We start from the raw sequence: 20,643 nt of genomic DNA, 5'->3' as shown, positions 1-20,643 counted from the left end.
CCTTTCCTCAGTTTTGCAATCAATGGAATATAATTTTAACCCATGGAATTCCCCACAATCCTATCAGACAGGCCTTAGTTGAATGTGCACATTATATGCTTAAAACATGCCTTATAAAACAAAAACAAAAAAGGGGATCTAGCATTACTCATGTTAATAATGCTCTGAATAGTACCTTGTTCACAGTAAATGCTCTTAATTGTACAGTATGAAGATAATATACATCGCTGGTTTTCTGCTTTGGACAGACAATTTACCCCTGAGGAAACAACTACCAAAGTTTTATATAAAATACCAAGTTCTCCAGATTCAATGTGGTGGGACCCTGCATCTTTAATTACTTGAGTGAAGGGATATGCTGCTGTTTTTACTCCTACAGTTTCTGTCTGGATTGCTGCCAGGTGTATGAGACCCATTAATCATCATGAGTTGACATCAGGACTTCACAATCTGATTCCCAAATGCCATTTGACCTTGGATGAAGAGGACCCTGATTCTTAAAGGAAACCTCTGAAAAGAACAAGAAGCCAAAGGAAACTCTCAGTCTTCTAATTATCTAGTGACTTCGGGGGATACAAAGTATTCAACAACATCTGCCCCAATAATGCTAGCACAGATGGGTTTAGAATGTATCCCAGAAAATTTGGTTACAGTTCTGTATGCAAAACGTTCCCAAATTCCAAACTCATGCTGGCTATTCTTGTATAAATGTTGGGTTGTTTTATTCCCGTTGGTGGTACCCTATACAGAAAACTGTTCCATCTTTGACTTACCACACTCATTATAATATTTGGGTCCTCTTAGTGGAAATTGTTCATAGTTCTAAATTTGTATTCATTCAGCTATTCTTGATAATATGGCTGCTATTGATTATCTGCTGTTGTTACACCACAAGGGATGCCAGGAATTGAATAATATGAGTTGTTTGAATTTAACTGATAACAGTAACCCCATTCATAAGGAATTGGGTTGTTTTAAAAACATTGTACCAGTAAAACAAGATAATGGAGGTTGTGATATATTAGATTGGCTAGCCTCATGGCTACCAAACTTTACATGGATCAAACAACTTTTCATTGAAGGATATTTGTTGATACTTGCTTTATTATGTTGTGCTTGTTTTTCCCCATGTCTGCCTTGCTTGCTCCATCCATCTTCCTTAAGGAGAAGACAGTTCATGTCTATTCAAATGGCCACACAAAACATAAAAAGAAGAGTTGTAGGGATTTCAGGAAAGTCAATGTATAGAGGAGCAAAAGATCCATGAGTTGAGCATGCTCCTCAGGACAACAAGACTTTCAGATTTAATGGGTTAGAAACACTCGGCAGATCCTCTGTTCTTGAGGCCTGGAGACATTATTTTATTATAAAACAATTTGGTACTAGTGGACTCTGAAAGCAAGCAAGTTATATGATCTGCACATGCACAAAACTAACTTGATATAACTCTGAAATAGATCATAACTAATGTAACTTGTAACTAACTAATGTAACTTGATATAACTCTGAAATAGATAATAAAACTGAATTGATTTTCCCACAGGAGCTGCTTCTTGCTATATGCCATCCTGTGTGCTTGCCACTTTACTTTCTCTCCCCTTAACCTCATGGCTGGACACCAAATAGCCTTTGTACCAAACTATCAGAACAAGAATATCAATAAACCCAAAAGTCCTGTAAGGACATATATATCTTATAGAGCACTGAGGAAAAGATAAATACTCATATAAAACTGAACAAAATCTGTATGACAGAAACTGCAAATTTCTAATGAGAGGATCAAAGACAAGGTAAATACGTGGAGATATTTCATGATCATGGATGGAAAGCCTCAGTATTATCATCAATTCTTAACAATTTCATTTATGGATCTAATAAAATCCCAAGAAAAATCTTTTAAGTTATGTTTTCAGTAATGAGAGACCCAGAACAACCACCACAGAAATGAACACTAAATTCACAGGAAGGACAGTGCCTGAGGTTAAACACTACTAAAAAGCTATAATCATTAAGAAAGAGTTTGGTATTTGGAACAGTATAAATACAGTGGGCTGACCTTTGGCAAAGGAACAAAGGAAGTTCAATGGAAAATATACTCTCTTGGAAAATGTTGCCAAATCTCCTGGACCTTAACATGCAAAGAAATGAATCACATCAACTTTAAGAGTGTCAGAAAGTCAACTTACAGTGGAGTATCAGTCTAAAAGTAGGACAAAGGACTGGGGCTGCAGCTGTAGAACAGCACCTGCCTGGCACATAGAAGGCCCTGGGTTCAATTCCCAGCACCAAAAAAATTGCCTATACAACCTAAAACTAAAGGCAATGTTTCAAACTTCACAAAAAATAATAGATACCCTTACAGATAAAACTGGGTTTGGCATGATGGCTTCATATGTGACATCAAAAACATGTTCTGTGAGTGAAAAACTGGTAAATAGAACTTTACTGAAATGACGTTTCCATTTTAAAAAAGATACACATAAGAGAATGAGGAGACAAGTGAGAGAACTGCACAAACATTTTCAAAACACATATGGCACTGGACTGGGAGGCTAAGTACATGAAGAACACTCAGTAAGAAAGCAAGCACCCAAATTGGAAATGGGCAGAAGATCTGCACATACATCATTCAAAAAATCCAGACAGCAAATACACACATGAGAAGACATTCACCAGCACCTCATTAGGAAACTGAAAATCAAAAAATGAGATACTAGCATATGTCCACTGGAGTGGCCAAATGCCAAACACTGACAGCACTGAAAGATGGTGAAAACAAGAGTCAGCAAGAACTCTTTCCTTGCTGATGTGAATGGAAGGAGAACAGCCTCTCTGGAAGACAAGTCTGCCATGCTCTTACAAAGAAAACAAGGTGCACTCTACTATTAAATCACCAAACTCCCAGGTGTCTACCCACAGGAGATCAAAATTATGTGCACAGAAAACCTCACAGGACTGACACAGCAGCCATACCCATAACTGCCCAAAGCTAGAAGCAGTGAGGACAAAACTTTCATTAGCTGAATGGACAAACTGTGGTGTAACCATACCAAAGTACATCACACAGAAAATGACTTACCCAGTCTGGAAGGTACAGCATGCTTAAATGCAGACTGGTAAGTGAAAGAAGCCAGTCTGAAGTGGCCAAGTGCAGTAAGATTCCAAGTTAACAAAGTTCTAGGAAAGGCAACCATAGAGAGGCACTAGCAGGAACCACAGGTGCCAGGGACTTAAGAGAGCAGAGAGGAAAGAGGAGAAGGGGAGGAGTGATGAATAGATGCAGCACAGGAGTCTCTGGGCAGTGACACTCTTCTGTATGACATCATCATGCAGAATACATGACACACACAATCGCACCACACAGAGGAGGAACCCTAAGGTAAAGAATAAACTTTAGCTGGCGATAATGAGTTGCTTCACCCACTCTCATCTTCAAATGTAGGATATGGATTCTGTAACTAAGAAATACACCACACCAATGCAAGATGTTAATAAAGTGGATACTATGAGCTGGATAGAAGGGGTGTTTGAAACTATGTATAATGGTTAATTTGAACTGTCAACAGGACTGAATTAAAAGGCTTCTGGGTGTTTCATGAAGGAGTGTCTAGGAGTGATTGGCATGTGGGATAGTGAACAGAAGTGGAGGACCTTGCTAAGCATGGCCAGCACTGTCCAATAGGATGGTGACTTGGATGGAATAAAACTTGAAAGAAAAATGAAGCAGCAGCAGATGAAAGATGAATTCTTCTCAAATGGGTTCTTGATTGCTCCTGTGCTTGCCTGAGGACATCAGACTTCCTCTTCTGCATTCTAAAATGGACTCTGCCAGTGATTCTCCAGATACTTTCCAGAAGCCTTCTGTCTCAGACTAGAGTAGCACTGTTGCTCTTTCTTATGCTGGGACTTCTGTATCTTGGACTGCACAGCTACTGCTTCTTCAGCTCTCCAGCCTGCAGATGGGAGGTCATGGGAGCCAATCTAATCAATCCCTTTTTATAATTATACTTCATGTGGATTCTGTCCTCTAGAGAGCAGTGAGTAATACACTATGTAAGCCTACTAATCCTCTGAAAAATAAAGTTTATTTAATGAAGAAGTTAATAAACTATCATGTCATGGAAGATTCATGAATATATACATAAGAAACAATATTATATACTGAATATATTTTTCATAATAATGCAAGAATAAAGTAAAAAGGAAGAGTTATATATACAAATTTCAAAACTGTGGAGAACAGCACAGAAACTGATTTTCAATACTGTTTCCATCTAGAGAAAAATGGGTTGATTTGTCTTTAAAAGTCACTTCAACTGCTGGACGTGGTATGTGCACCTGTAACTGCAACAACTTGGGAGTTCAAGGCAGAAAGTTGGCAAGTTTGAGCCCAGTTTCAGCAACATAGCAATATACTCAGAAATTTAGTGAGACTAAGTCTTAATCAAAGATAAAAGGAGGGTTTGGGGCTATAGCTCAGTGTCAGAGCACTTGCCTAGCATGTGAGAGGCACTGGGTTCCATTTTTAGCACCATATAAAAATAAATAAAGGCATTCTGTCCACCTACAACTAACCAAAGTTAAAAGTAAATGAATAAAAAGGGCTGGGAATGTGCTCAGTGGTGAAGCACCCATCCACCTCCAAAATGCTCCTGACATAGTGGAAAAAAATTTTGGGGGGATAACAAAAAAATGAACAAGTCCCCTGACTTCAATTGCCTCCATTCAATAAAAAAGTTAATAACCATCAATAAAATTAATTTCCTTGGGCTGTGGTGTAGCTGGGCAGAAGAGCAATGGGAAAGCATGCATGAGGTCCTGGGTCACTCCCCAGCAATCCACACACACAGAAATCTAAACTGAAATGCCACAAGTGAATGATTAAAATACAATGAAATCAATGGAAAGACTCACACTTTCCTACAAAGGAGACTGAACTTCCCCCATGATCTACCTTCTGAAAAAACAATGAGATCACTGGTTGGTGGCAGTCACAGAGGGAGCTGGCGGCTGAGTCAGGCCACCTAAATGGCAGAGGTAAGTGGCCAGCAGATAACCTGCCCATCCAGCAGGCCAAGGACAGACGTTGTAACTGAGTGACCCCACCTGACCCCTGCACCTAGGTGGGTGCCATCACTGGTTGGTCGCAGTCTCGGTAGCTGACGGGTGAGTCAGGCCGCTTGCATCACGGAGGTAGCAGGCCAGCACCCAACCCACCTGCCTTACAGAGGGGGGCAGCGGGTAGCCAAACCGCCCAACCACCAGGCCAAATACAGACACCACTCCGCCCGACCACCATGCCGAGATTTGTCACCATCACGGAGTTAGCCAGAAGCTTCTGTATAGGCTGGTGCAGGCATTTTGAATTACTCCTGAGGGCATGGCCATCATCATTGGAAGGGCAATGCCTTTCCTGAGACACCAACAGGAGGCTAGAAGACCTTTGACAAGACCCAGAAGCCAAGAAGAGGAGGTATTGAGAGACTTGGGACCAATTCAGAGCCACCAGAGAATATATCCCACCTGAAGGCCACCACCCAAAGAAGGTCAGTTGCCTAGTGAAACACCACATTATCAAGTTCCTCCAACACTTCAGGCTACTGAAGGCTAAGAGGTGAGTTATTGGAAATCTACAGAGTCAATATTAGTCAATAGAAGATATCTGCAATATCCAGAGTTTCACTACTAGAGGGGTAGATACCTGAACAATATGAGAAAACAAGGGATAAAAATACCCCAAAAAACCTAGATGGTATAGCAATAATATCCAATGACAGCATGGCAGAAGAAATGTCAAAAAGGGAGTTCAGAATGTACATAATCAAAATGATCAGGGAAGCAAATGAGGAGATGAAAGAGCAAATGCAGGCATTGAATGATCACACCAATTGACAGTTAAAAGAGTAAATACAGGAAGCAAGAGATCATTTCAATAAAGAGTTAGAGATATTAAAAAAAAAACAACAGAAATCCTTGAAATGAAGGAAACAATAAACCGAATTAAAAACTCCCTAGAAAGCATAACCAATAGGATAGAACACCTGGAAGACAGAACCTCAGATATTGAAGACAAAATATTTAATCTTGAAATCAAAGTTGACCAAACAGAGAAGATGGTAAGAAATCATGAAGAGAATCTACAAAAACTATGAGATATCATGAAAAGGCCAAATTTAAGAATTACTAGGATTGAGGAAGGCTTAGAGAAACAAACCAAAGGAATGAACAATCTATTCAATAAAACAATATCAGAAAATTTCCCAAATCTGAAGAATGAAATGGAAAATCAAGTACAAGAGGCTTATAGGACTCCAAATACAAAAAATTACAATAGACCCACACCAAGGTACATTATAATGAAAATACCTAGCATACAAAATAAAGACAGAATTTTAAAGACTGTGAGAGAAAAGAATCAAATTACATTTGGGGGAAACCAATATGGATATCAGCAGATTTTTTAGTCCAGACCCTAAAAGCTAGAAGGGCCTGGAACCACATGTTTCAAGCTCTGAAAGAAAATGGATGCCAACCAAGAATCTTATACCCAGCAAAACTTACCTTCAGACTTTAAAATAAAATAAAATCCTTCCATGATAAACAAAAGCTAAAAGAATTTACAAAAAGAAAGCCAGCATTACAGAACATTCTCAGCAAAATATTCCATGAGGAAGAGATGAAAAACAACAATGTAAATCAGCAAAGGGAGGAACTACCCTAAAGGAACAACCAAATAAAGGAGAAATCAAGTCAAGTCAAAAAAAAAAAAAATGAGTCAAATGACCAGGAATACAAATCATTATCTCAATAACAACCCTGAATGTTAATGACCTGAACTCATAGATAAAAAGACATAGACTGGCAGATTGGATTAAAAAGAAAGATCCAACAATTTGCTGCCTGCAAGAGACTAATCTCATAGAAAGAGATACCCACAGACTAAAGGTGAAAGGATGGGAAAAAAACATATCATGCACATGGACTCAGCAAAAAAAGCTGTAGTATCCATCCTCATATCAGATAATGTAGACTCCAAGCCAAAGTTAGTCAAAAGGGATAAAGAAGGACATTCCATACTGTTTAAGGGAAGCATAAATCAGCAAGACATAACAATAATAAATATCTATGCCCCAAATAGTGACTCATCCATATACATCAAACAAATCCTTCTCAATTCCAGAAATCAAATAGACCACAACACAATAATACTAGGTGACTTTAACACACTTCTCTCACCACTGGACAGATCTTCCAAACAAAACTTGAGCAAAGAAACCATACATCTCAATATCACAATCAATAACTTAGACTTAATGAACATTTATAGAATATACCATACCATCCAACAAAGAACAAATACAGTTTCTTCTCAGAAGCACATGGATCCTTCTCTAACATAGACCATATTCTATACCACAAAGCTAATGTTAGCAAATACAAGAAGATACAGATACAGATACTACCTTGTATTCTATCAGATCATAATGAATTGAAATTAGAAATAAATGACAGAGTTAAAAACAGAAACTACTCAAACACCTGGAGATTAAATAATAAGTTATTGTATGATGAATGGATAACAGAAGATATCAGGAAGGAAATTAAAAAATTCTTAGAGGTAAAATAGAACAAAGAAATATCATATCAAAATCTCTGGGACACTATGAAAGCAGTTCTTAGGGGAAAATTTATTTCATGGAGCGCATTCAATAAAAGAAGAAAAAAGTCAACAAATAAATGACCTAACACTATGGCTCAAAGTCCTAGAAAAAGAAGAACAGAGCAACACCAAAAGTAGTAGAAGACAGGAAATCATTAAAATTAGAGCTGAAATCAATGAAATTGAAACAAAAGAAACAATAGAAAAAATTAACAAAATAAATACTTGGTTCTTTGAAAAAATAAACAAAATTGATAAACCCTTAGCCACACTAACAAAGAGAAGAAGAGAGAAAACCCAAGTTACTAAAATTCCGAATGAACAAGGAAATATCACAACAGACACGATTGAAATACAATACATAATTAGAAGCTATTTTGAAAATATATACTCCAACACAATAGAAAATCTCGAAGACATCAACAGGTTTCTAGAGAAATATGAATTACCTAAACTGAACCAGGAGGACATACACAATTTAAATAGATCAATTTCAAGTAATGAAATAGAAGAATTCATCAAAAGCCTACCAACAAAGAAAAGTCTGGGACCAGATGGGTTCTCAGCCGAGATCTACCAAACCTTTAAAGAAGAGGTCATTCCAATACTTCTCAAAGTATTTCATGATATAGAAGAGGAGGGAACCATCCCAAACTCATTCTATGGAGCCAATATCACCCTGATACCTAAACCATACAGAGACACATTGAGGAAAAAAAACTTCAGACCAATATCCTTAATGAACATTGATGCAAAAATTCTCAACAAAATTTTAGCAAATCACAAACAAAAGTATATTAAATAGATAGTGCACCACGATCAAGTGGGTTTTATCCCAGGGATGCAAGGTTGGTTCAACATCTGAAAATCAATAAATATAATTCACCATATCAACAGACTTAAAGTCAAGAATCACATGATTATTCCGATATGCGCAGAAAAAGCATTTGATAAAATACAGCATCCCTTCATGCTCAAAAACCTAGAAAAAATAGGGATAGTGGGAACATTCTTTAACATTGTAAAGGCCATCTATGCTAAGCCCATGGCCAATATCATTCTAAATGGTGAAAAACTGAAAGCGTTCCATCTAAAAACTGGAACAAGGCAGGGATGCCCTCTTTCACCACTTCTATTCAACATTGTCCTCGAAACTCTAGCCAGAGCAATTAGACAGACCAAGGAAATTAAAGGGATATGAATAGGAAAGGAAGAATTCAAACTATCCCTAATTGCTGATGACATGATTATATATTTAGAGGAACCAGAATATTCCAACAGAAAACTTTTAGAACTCATAAGTGAATTCAGTAAAGCAGCAGAATATAAGATTAATGCTCATAAATCCAATGCATTTTTATACATAAGTGATTAATCTTCAGAAAGAGAAGGTAGGAAAACTACCCCATTCACAATAGCCTTGAAAAAAAATAAAATACTTGGGAATCAATCTAACAAAAGAGGAGAAAGACCTCTACAATGAGAAGTATAGAACACTACAGAATGAAATTAGAGAAAACTTTAGAAGATGGAAAGATCTCCCATGTTCTTGAATAGGCAGAATAAATATTGTCAAAATGGGCATACCACCAGAAGTGCTATACAGGTTCAATGCAATTCCAGTTAAAATCCCAATGATGTACCTTACAGAAATAGAGCAAGCAATCATGAAATTCATGTAGAAGAATAAGAAACCCAGAATAGCTAAAGCAATCCTTAGCAGGAAGAATGAAACAGGGGGTATCACAATACCAGAACTTCAACTATACTACAAAGCAATAGTAACAAAAATGGCATGTCATTGGCACCCAAATAGACAGGTAGATCAATGTTACTGAATAGAGGACATGTACACAAACCCAAATAAATACAATTTTCTCATACTAGACAAATGTGCCAAAAATATGCAATGGAGAAAAGATAGCCTCTTCAACAAATGGTGCTGGGAAAACTGGAAATCCATATGCAACAGAATGAAAATAAACCCCTATCTCTCACACTGCACAAAAATCAACTCACAATGGATCAAGGACCTTGAAATCAGACCAGAGACCCTGCATCTTATAGAAGAAAAAGTAGGTCCAAATCTTCAACTTGTTGGCTTAGGATCAGTCTTCCTTAACAGGGCACCCATAGCTCAAGAAATAAAATCAAGAATCATTAACTGGGACAGATTCAAAGTAAATAGCTTTCTCTCAGCAAAGGAAAGTTTCAGCAATGCAAAGAGAGAGTCTACAGAGTGGGAGAAAATCTTTGCCACTCATACTTCAGATAGAGCACTAATATCCAGAATATATAAAGAACTCAGAAAACTCTACACCAAGAATACAAATAACCCAATCAACAAATGGGCTGAGGATATGAACAGACACTTCACAGAAGAAGATCTACAAGCAATCAACAGATATATGAAAAAATGTTCTACATCTGTAGTAATAAGAGAAATGCAAATCAAAACTACCCTAAGATTCCATCTTACCCCAATTAGAATGGTGATTATCAAGAATACAAGCAGCAATAGGTGTTGGCAAGGATATGGGGAAAAAGGTACACTCATACATTGCTGGTGGGGCTGCAAATTAGTGCAGCCACTCTGGAAAGCAGTGTGGAGATATCTTAGAAAACTTGGAATGCAACCACCATTTGACCCAGCTATCCCACTCCTCGGCCTATACCCAAAGGACTTAAAATCAGCACACTACAGAGATACAGCCACAACAGTGTTCATAGCTGCTCAATTTAAAATAGCCAGATTGTGGAACCAACCTAGATGCCCCTCAATTAATGAATGGATAAAGAAATTGTGGTATATATATACCATGGAATATTACTCATCCATAAAGAATAATAAAATTATGGCATTTGCAGGCAAATGGATGCAGTTGGAGAATATCATGCTAAGTGAGATTAACCAATCTCAAAAAACCAAAGGATGAATGATCTGACTGATAAGCGGATGATGGCACATATAGGGGGTGGGTAGAGGGCAGGTATGGAGGAAGGAGGGATTCTATAGAGGGATAAGCAGGGTGGGAGGTGGGGAGAAAAAAATAACAGAATGAATCAAAAACTATTACCCTAGGTAAATGTATGGTTATATAACTGGTATTCCTCTACTTCATGGAGAAACAGAGAAACAAGATGTATCCCATTTGTTTACAATAAAAATGAATTAAAAATATATCTAAAAAAATGAGCATTTTAGTAAATTCTGTGAAATGTAGTGCCAGATTTTCTGTGCTTGTTGGCAAACTTAAGAAAAACTACTTCTAAAAATGGAAAAAGCAGATGATAATGTCTAAGACCAGGCAAAATATTGTACAGAAAACATTGAGCGTAGGCGGAAGATTCATGTAAATTCCAAATTTCATGAGCTAAAAGGCCAGTTCCCAACTGGGGACCTTAGGAGGAGACACATAGGAGAGAAGAGGAATTAGGTGAGATACTGGGAGTTTTTGTGAAGGGGACCAGCCCTCTTATTCAGATGTATGTATCTATCCTTTCCACAGAATTGGTGTCATTTACTCTTTCAAGGATAAACCATTCAGTGATTATATCATCATAGTAGGGTAATTCAGATTTTGCCAAGATTCTCCTTAAAATGTAGCATGAAGATGGGTGCAGTGATGGATGACTGTAAGCCCAGCACCTCAGAGATAGTAAGCAACTTAGCAAGATCTTGTCTCAAAACAAATCTTTTAAAAGAGGATGCAAATGTGGCTCAGTGGATAAGCACCTCTAGGTTCAATTCCTGATACCAAAACACCATAAAGTTAACATGAGCCTGCCAAGTCCCGACAAAAATAGCAACAAAATTGTCATCTATTGTCAAATTCCCAACTTGTAAAGTACAAAATTGATGTTTTGTGAATCCTCATTCATAAATTTATTCACCATTTTTTTGGGTAGGAATGTATTCATAATCTGCAGTGATAGTGCAAGGACAGGGTTTCTCTGCTACTTAAGTGTCATTCTGGAATCTAGGACCTATATTTCCATTTGTAACCACTGAATGGACAAAATCAAATCTCAGAAACTTTCTACACATGTTCAGGAGTAGCAAAAGAAATTAGGATTCTTATTTTTTATCTTTCTTCTCTCTCCCTCTCTTTCTCTCTCTCTTCTTTTTTTTTTTTTTTTTTTTTTTTTTTTGGTACAAGAGATTGAATCCAGAAGCATTTTACCACTGAGACACATCCCAGTCTTTCAAATTTTATTTCAAGACAGAGTCTCACAAGTTGCACGGGGCCTCCATAAGTTGCTTAGGCTGCCCTGAAACTTGCAATCCTCCTGCCCCAGCATTCAGAGCAGTGAGGTTTACAGGTGTGCACTGCTCTACCTGACTGAAAATTAGGATTTTTAACAAATGGAAATATAACAAGACTCTTTTTTTAATTCACTTTTCTCTGGCCTTTTTAATAATGTCATCATATTCAGTTCTGAATAAGTAAACCTGGGTCTCATTTCAAAGTGAGAAACACAGAAAGGGCTGGTGCTGAGGGAGTACAGACATATCAGACTCAAAGGTCAGGAAAGGTCCCTGCCAGCTGGGCCTCCTCCCACCTGGTCCTGCTCAATGAAATGCTCCATGGTCGCCCTCCCAGGAGACCTGCACCATGACTCCAGTCTGTGAGGCTTTTCAGGTTTGCACAGCACTGCACTGGGGTGGGTGGTTCTCATGCTCTGGGGAGCCTATGCTCCTTGACAACTGTGGGAGATGCAAGAGGCAGGAATCATTGCTGACCTGTCCCCTCAGCAACAGCATCCACAGGCTGACTGTTCACCTGTCTCCAAGGAAGAGGAACAGGACTTGGGTGAGACCATGTCCCAAGGAGGCAGCTGTCTAGATGAGGACTGTTCTAGGAGATTCCTCAGCCCCACAGTCTCCAGCTGCTCCTCTGACAGGCTGTACCCTACACCTCAGGTTCTCCTCTAGGATGAGTGTGTACCCAGGGCCTGAAATTCCCTGCATCCTGCAGGGCACAGGGCAGCTGTGGGCACTTTGTGGCAGCCCCAGGAAAGTCTAGTTGTTGAGGTCACAGGACCATGTGAGGTGTCCAACGTGAACTTCTACCCAAGAAATTCTGATATAGTGTCTTCATCTAAGGAAGATGAAAGAAAGAAAAAGCACAAGGTTTTTACAGGTGTGAATTGAAATTCTCTATGAAGTTGCATCTACATCAAGAAAACTTCAGACTACTTGATGTTGTAGTCTAACTAGACCAAAATTATGTGGAAAGACAACTTCTCAATGGAGAGCAAAAATTATTTTGGGTACTTTTAACAGTTAATTACCTTCACTTCTGTACCAGACCAAATTCTCAACACTAACAAACTTCTTATAATGTCTCAATAACCTTAACAGACTTCTGTCCTCCACCATCTTCCAGAGCTGAATGCAACAACCCACTTACAGAAGAAATTTCCCCTTTTGGCTGTAGCCTACCAATCTGATTCTCCTACCAATGCAATTGGGTAACATATTGATATAGAACTTTCTTATCCTAAGTATAAAATTTCATGTAGTCCATGCACTGGGGCACACAGTTGTAATCCCAGCAATTCCAGAGGTTGAGGCAGGAGGATTGCTAAATTCAAAACCAGTCTTGGTAGTTTAGTGAGATCCTAAGTACTGAGTGGGATGGTGTCCCAAAATTAAATAGAAAATGGACTAGTAGTATGGCTCAGTGGTTAATTGCCCCTAGGTTCAACTCTGGTACAGGAAAAATAAAAACTTTGTCCCCATCCTTCCATATCTCTTTGTCAATGGGGAACTGCTCAAGGCCAGTTACTAAAAATTTTAAAATATATCACAGAAGAAAAAGAGGTCCTGGAGGATGAATATTTCTGACTCTTAAAGTTCTTAATAGCATTTCTATGTCCAGTTCTCAAATCTTCCAAAAACCACAAACCAACATCTTGGTCCAAATAAAAGTAAATTTCTATTACAGTTCAACCTAAATTCCCACAGCCTGCCATTGTGTTTTCAATCCCTGTGCTACTTCTCCTCTCATCAAGATGCTTGACCCTGAGGGGCTCTGCCTGAGCAGGGAGCAACCATGTTCTCTAGGCTTCCATCCTTTCCCCAGGGAGCAGAAACCATGCTGTTTCTGGAGGCCTGGAAGCTGTGGCTGGAACACACCTATGTAAACTCGAAAACCCTCCAAGGAATTTCCCCTTCTAAGTTAGAAATTTCTCTGAATTCCAGAATAGCATCTTTTCTTCCCAGGAAATTAAACTTTTGCACCTGTCTCAACCAAGTTAGTTCTCAGTCTCATACAGTCACAGAGATGCAGGCAGACCTGCCTGATGGAGTCTGCAATATTCAAAGCAAACAGGTCTCCATTTACAATTCAAGGACTGTAGGAGTTGCATTCTTTCCACAGAATTTTCACTCTAGCTAAATACTGAATATAGCTGAATAAATTTATTTTTATTTCTCTCTCTGTAGAGAGCAAATTCCCCAGGCTTAATGTCACACAATTAAATTCCCTTTCCTTTCTTACTACTATTACTTACTTACTTATTCACATGCATGTTCTTCTCACCAGAAAAGGGGGTAAACATCCTTACCTTTCTTCTTTCTTCTAAAATCTTCTTTCTTCTAAAATCTTCTTTCTTCTAAAATTCTCTCGAACAATCCTGGTTCAAGGAGTCAAATGTTGGGGTCCTCTCTATCACATCCTGCTTGGAGGAGAAAAGGGTTAACTGCCAGAAAAGGATGTGGTGGATTCTCTCTATATTACCCAAAAGCTTATCTACTCAATAAACACACAGAGTCAATACTCTTTTTATGAGAGGGTGTGAGGGGTCTGACCATACCAGCTCTGGCCCTTTACAACATACAACCTCGAATAGCCCAACTCTATTTTACTTATAGACACACAGGTAAAGGGGCAAGGACTTGGAGGAGCTTCTTCTGTGATGGATAGGATAGGGTGGAGATAGGGGAACCATCCTCTTAGGGGGAAAATTCCAGAAGGAGATAGGAAACCACTCCCATGCAGTGCCACTTACTTCCTGGCAGATCCTAGAAGCCAGGTCTCTGCATCACATGACTCAACCTAGTCAGATTCTGCTAAATAAGGACAGCCTCCCACACATGTGCAGAAGGGCAAGTTTAAATTTTACAAGTGAAGGATTTTGTCATCAGGGTGTATGTTGGGGAGGGTGGAGGTGTTATCTGCTATGTGAGTGGACTCATAAAAAAAGGAGGTAGGAATTTGTGCAGGGTGAGATGTCTGAGCAAAATGGAGTTAGCATAGCTTAATTTTAAATCAGCCCATAACAATATATTTCATGGTCATTTGTATTTCTTTTAAGAATTGTATGTTTAGACCTTTGTCCATTTATTTACTGATTATTTGTTGTGCCATGTTAAATTTTTGAGTTCTTTGTACATTCTGAATACTAATGCTTAGTTGGGGGAACAGATGACAAAGAGCTCTTATTCTCATTCTGCAGACTGTCTTCATAATTTAATAATTTTCATTGATGTGCACAAGGTGTTTCATTAGATGACATCCCACTTACTGACTCTGGGTTAGATTTCTTAAGCTTTAAGGTTCTTGTTAAGAAATTCAGTTCTGGTGCTGCTATGTTGGAGTGTTGACCCTATGTTTTCTTCTAGAGTTACCAAGTGTCTGGTCCAATTCCTAGAGCTTCTGTACACTTCTAATTGATTTTTGTTCAACTTGACAGACAGGTATCTATATTCTACATATGAATATCCTGTTTTCTCAGCAGCATTTGGTAAAAATGTTGGTCTTTTCTCCAATCTATGTTTTTGCCATTTTGGTCAACAATTAGATGGTCATATCTATGTAGGTTTGTCCTCTGTCTTTTATTAGATTTATTTAATTCATGCCTGTGTTGGTGTCCAAACCATGCTGCAACTCTAGCCCTGTAGTATAATTTGAGATCCAGTATTCAGATGCCTCCAGAATAGCTTTCCTTGCTCAGAGTTTCTTTGGCTATTCTAGAATTTTTATTCTTCCTAATAAATTATAGTTCTGCTTTTCTAGTTTTGTGAAGAAGGTCAGTGGTATTTTGATGGGAATCACAGGGACTCTGTATAATTCTTTTGGAACATGGACATTCTGGCAATATTAAGGCTATCTATTCAAGAACATGGGAGGTCCTTCCATCTTCTAAAGTTTCTTAAATTTACTATCCAGTGTTCTATAGTTTTCATTATAGACATCTTTCATATTCTTCATTAGATTAATTCCCAGGATCATTAAAAAATTATTGTGAACAGTACAGTTTTTCTAAATTCTTTATCAACACATTCATTATTGGAATATGAAAAAGCTAATGGTTACAGATATTTGACTATGTATACTGCTCCTCTGGTGAATTTATCAGTTCTAGAAGTCATCATGTTGAGATTGTTTAGTCTTACAGGATCACATCATCAGAAAAAAGAGAACTTAACTTCATATTTTTCTTTTTGTTCCCTTTAATTTCCTTTTCTTGTGTAATTGTTATGCTTAGAGTTCCAAAAATTATGTTGAATGGGTGCTGGGAGTGGACATCCTGCCACGTTCCTTTATTTTATTGGAAAACATTTCAATTGTTCTTCATTCAGTATGATGTTGGACTTGGTTTTGCCATTTCTGTCCTTTAAAATACTGAGGTGTGCTCTTTCTCTCCCCAGTTTTGATAGATTTCTCACATGAATGTCTGCTGGATTTTGTTGGACGATTTTTCTTTATCTATTGGGATGATCCTGTGACTTTTATCCTTCACTCCATGTGGTCAATTTCATCTTTGATTTGCTTGTTTTGAACCAACTTTATATCTGTGGGCTGAACCCCATTTAATCATGGTGTTTTATTTTCTTTATGTGTCTTTAAAGTTGAATGCCAATATTTTATTAAGAATTTTTTGGGTCTATGTTCATCAGGGATTCTGTTCTGAAGTTTTCTCTCCTTGATGGATGTTTATCTGGTTTTGGTTTCAGTATAATACTGACTTATTAGAATGAATTTTTCAGTGTTTCCTCTTTTATATTTCATGGAGTAATTTGAGTTGTATTGACAGTAGTTGTTCTCTAAGGGTTTGGAAGAACTCAGTTAAGAAACGATCTGGTCCTATAAATTTCTGTTGGAATTGATTTTATTCCAATTTTATTGCTTGTTATTGATCTGGTTACATTTTCTGTATTTTCCTGCTTTAATTTGTGTATGGTCCTACAAATTTGTCAATGTTTCCAGTTTTCTGGATTAATGGAGTATACATTTTCAAAATAGTTTCAAATGATCCTCTGAATGCCAGAAAGTTTCTAAGGTGAAATCTCCTTTTTCATCTCCATTAAAAATATTTATTTCTATCTTTTTGTTTTGGGTAGTTTGACTAAGGGTTTATTAATTTTGCTTATCATTTTAAAAAGACAACTCTGTTACGTTAGCGCTTTTTTATTGTAAACAAATGGGACACATGTTGTTTCTCTGTTTGTACATGGCATAAAGGCATACCATTGTGTAATCATAAATTTACATAGGGTAATGTTGTTTGATTCATTCTGTTATTTTTTCCCTTCTCCCCGACCCCTCCCACCCCTCTTTTCCCTATATACAGTCCTTCCTTCCTCCATTCTTGCCCCCCTCCCTAACCCTAACTCTAACCCTAACAGTAACCCCTCCCACCCCCCATTATGTGTCATCATCCACTTATTAGCAAGATCATTCGTCCTTTGGTTTTTTGAGATTGGCTTATCTCGCTTAGCATGATATTCTCCAATTTCATCCATTTGCCTGCAAATGCCATAATTTTATCATTCTTTATGACTGAGTAATATTCCATTTCATATATATACTACATTTTCTTTATCCATTCATCAATTGAAGGACATCTAGGTTGGTTCCACAACCTGGCTATTGTGAAATGAGCAGCTACGAACATTGATGTGGCTGTATCTCTATAATATGCTGATTTTAAGTCCTTTGGGTATAGGCCAAGGAGTGGGATAGCTGGGTCAAATGGTGGTTCCATTCCAAGTTTTCTAAGGAGTCTCCACACTGCTTTCCAGAGTGGCTGCACTAATTTGCAGCTCTACCAGCAATGTATGAGTGTACCTTTCTCCCCACATCCTCGCCAACACCTGTTGTTGCTTGTATTCTTGATAATCGCCATTCTAATTGGGGTGAGATGGAATCTTAGGGTGGTTTTGATTTGCATTTCTCTTATTACTAGAGATGTTGAACATTTTTCCATGTTTGTTGATTGCTTGTAGATCTTCTTCTGTGAAATGTCTATTCATTTCCTTAGCCCATTTGTCGATGGGAATATTTGCATTCTTGGTGTAGAGTTTTTTGAGTTCTTTATAGATTCTGGAGATTAGTGCTCTATCTGAAGTATGATTGGCAAAGATTTTCTCCCACTCTGTAGGCTCTTTCTTCGCATTGCTGATAATTTCCTTTGCTGAGAGAAAGCTTTTTAGTTTGAATCTATCCCAGTTATTGATTCTTGCTTTTATTTCTTGTGCTATGGGAGTCCTGTTGAGGAAGTCTGGTCCTAAGCTGACATGTTGAAGCTCTGGACCTACTTTTTCTTCTATAAGATGCAAGGTCTCTGGTCTGATTCCGAGATCATTAATCCATTTTGAGTTTAGTTTTGTACATGGTGAGAGATATGGGTTTAGTTTCATTCTGTTGCATATGGATTTCCAATTCTCCTAGCACCATTTGTGGAAGAGGCTATCTTTTCTCCATTGCATATTTTTGGCCCCTTTGTCTAGTATGAGAAAATTGTATTTATTTGAGTTTGTGTCCGTGTCCTCTATTCTGTACCATTGATCCACCTTTCCATTTTGGTACCAATACCATGCCATCTTTGTTACTATTGCTTTGTAGTAGAGTTGAAGATCTGGTATTGCGATACCCCGTGCTTCACTCTTTCTGCCAAGGATTGCTTTAGCTATTCTGGGTTTTTTATTCTTCCAGATGAATTTCATAATTGCTTGCTCTATTTCTGTAAGGTACATCATTGGGATTTTAATTGGAATTGCATTGAATCTGTATAGGACTTTTGGTAGTATAGCCATTTTGACAATATTAATTCTTCCTATCCAAGAACATGGGAGATCTTTCCATCTTCTAAGGTTTTCTTTAATTTCTTTCTTTAGTGTTCTGTACTTCTCATTGTAGAGGTCTTTCACCTCTTTTGTGAGATCGATTCCCAAGTATTTTATTTTTTTCTATGCTATTGTGAATGGGGTAGTTTTCCTAATTTCTCTTTCTGAAGATTCATCACTTATGTATAAAAATGCGTTAGATTCATGTGCATTGATCTTATATCCCGCTACTTTACTGAATTCACTTATGAGATCTAAAAGTTGTCTGGTGGAATTACCTGGTTCCTCTAAGTATATAATTATATGATCAGCAAATAGGGATAGTTTGAGTTCTTCTCTTCCTACTCATATCCCTTTAATTTCTTTGGTTTGTCTAATTGCTCTGGCTAGAGTCTCAAGGACGATATTGAAAAGCAGTGGTGAAAGAGGGCATCCCTGCCTTGTTCCAGTTTTTAGAGGGAATGCTTTCAGTTTTTCACCATTTAGAATGATATTAGCCATGGGCTTAGCATAGATGGCCTTTACAATGTTAAGGAATGTTCCCACTATCCCTATTTTTTCTAGTGTTTTGAGCATGAAGGGATGCTGTATTTTATCAAATGCTTTTTCTGCATCTATTGAAATAATCATGTGATTCTTCACTTTAAGTCTATTGATATGGTGAGCTACATTTATTGATTTTCAGATGTTGAACCATCCTTGCATCCCTGGGATGAAACTCACTTGATCATGGTGCAATATCTTTTTAATATGTTTTTGTATGCAATTTGCTAAAATTGTTTAGAATTTTTGCGTCAATGTTCATTAAGGATATTGGTCTGAAATTTTCTTTCCTCTATGTGTCTCTGTATGGTTTAGGTATCAGGGTAATATTGGCTTCATAGAATGAGTTTGGGAGGGTTCCCACCTCTTCTATTTATGGAATACTTTGAGAAGTATTGGAATGAGCTCTTCTTTAAAGCTTTTGTAGAACTCTGCTGAGAACCCATCTGGTCCTGGACTATTCTTTGTTAGTAGGCTTTTGTTGACTTCTTCTATTTCATTAATTGAAATTGGTCTATTTAAATTGTGTATGTCCTCCTGGTTCAGTTTAGGCAATTCATATGTCTCTAGAAACCTGTTGATGTCTTCAAAATTTTCTATTTTGTTGGAATATAGATTTTCAAAATAGCTTCTAATTATGTTTTGTATTTCAGTCATGTCTGTTGTGATATTTCCTTGTTAATTCCGAATTTTAATGATTTGGGTTTTCTCTCGTCTTCTCTTTGTTAGTGTGGCTAAAGGTTAATCAATTTTGTTTATTTTTTCCAAGAACCAACTATTTATTTTGTCAATTTTTTGTATTGTTACTTTTGTTTCAATTTCATTGATTTCAGCTCTGAGTTTAACTATTTCATCTTCTACTACTTTTGGTGTTGGTCTGTTCTTCTTTTTCTAGGGCTTTGAGCTGTAGTGTTAGGTCATTTGTTGAGTTTTACTTCTTTTATTAAATGTGCTCCATGAAATAAATTTTCCTCTAAGTATTGCTTTCATAGTGTCCCAGAGATTTTGATATGATATTTCTTTGTTCTCATCTACCTCTAAGAATTTTTAAATTTCCTTCCTAATATATTCTGTTATCCATTCATCATATAATAGCATATTGTTTAATCTCAAGGTGTTGGAGTAGTTTCTGTTTTTTACTCTTTCATTTATTTCTAACTTCAATCCATTATGATCTGATAGAATACAAGGTAGTGTCTCCATCTTCTTGTATTTGCTGACATTAGCTTTGTGGCATAATATATGGTCTATTTTAGAGTAGGATCCATGTGCTGCTGAGAAGAAAGTGTATTCGCTCTTGGTTGGATGGTATATTCTATAAATGTCTGTTAAGTCTAAATTATTGATTGTGTTTTTGAGATCT

General features: G+C 37.5%; 2 pseudogenes; one reads left to right on the top strand and one right to left on the bottom strand.

The window, feature by feature from the left end:
• The window catches only part of LOC124973486 (olfactory receptor 2L8-like), a 79,870-nt pseudogene extending 67,620 nt beyond the window's left edge, over positions 1 to 12,250 (bottom strand).
• A 127-nt stretch (positions 12,251 to 12,377) lies between these two features.
• LOC124973485 (olfactory receptor 2L2-like) overlaps positions 12,378 to 20,643 on the top strand; it is a 51,249-nt pseudogene continuing 42,983 nt past the window's right edge.

Source organism: Sciurus carolinensis (genome assembly GCF_902686445.1).
Source record: "Sciurus carolinensis chromosome 19 unlocalized genomic scaffold, mSciCar1.2 SUPER_34, whole genome shotgun sequence".
Lineage (NCBI taxonomy): Eukaryota > Metazoa > Chordata > Mammalia > Rodentia > Sciuridae > Sciurus > Sciurus carolinensis.
The sequence above is the reverse complement of the archived record's forward strand: the minus strand, read 5'-3'. Positions and strand labels throughout refer to the sequence as shown.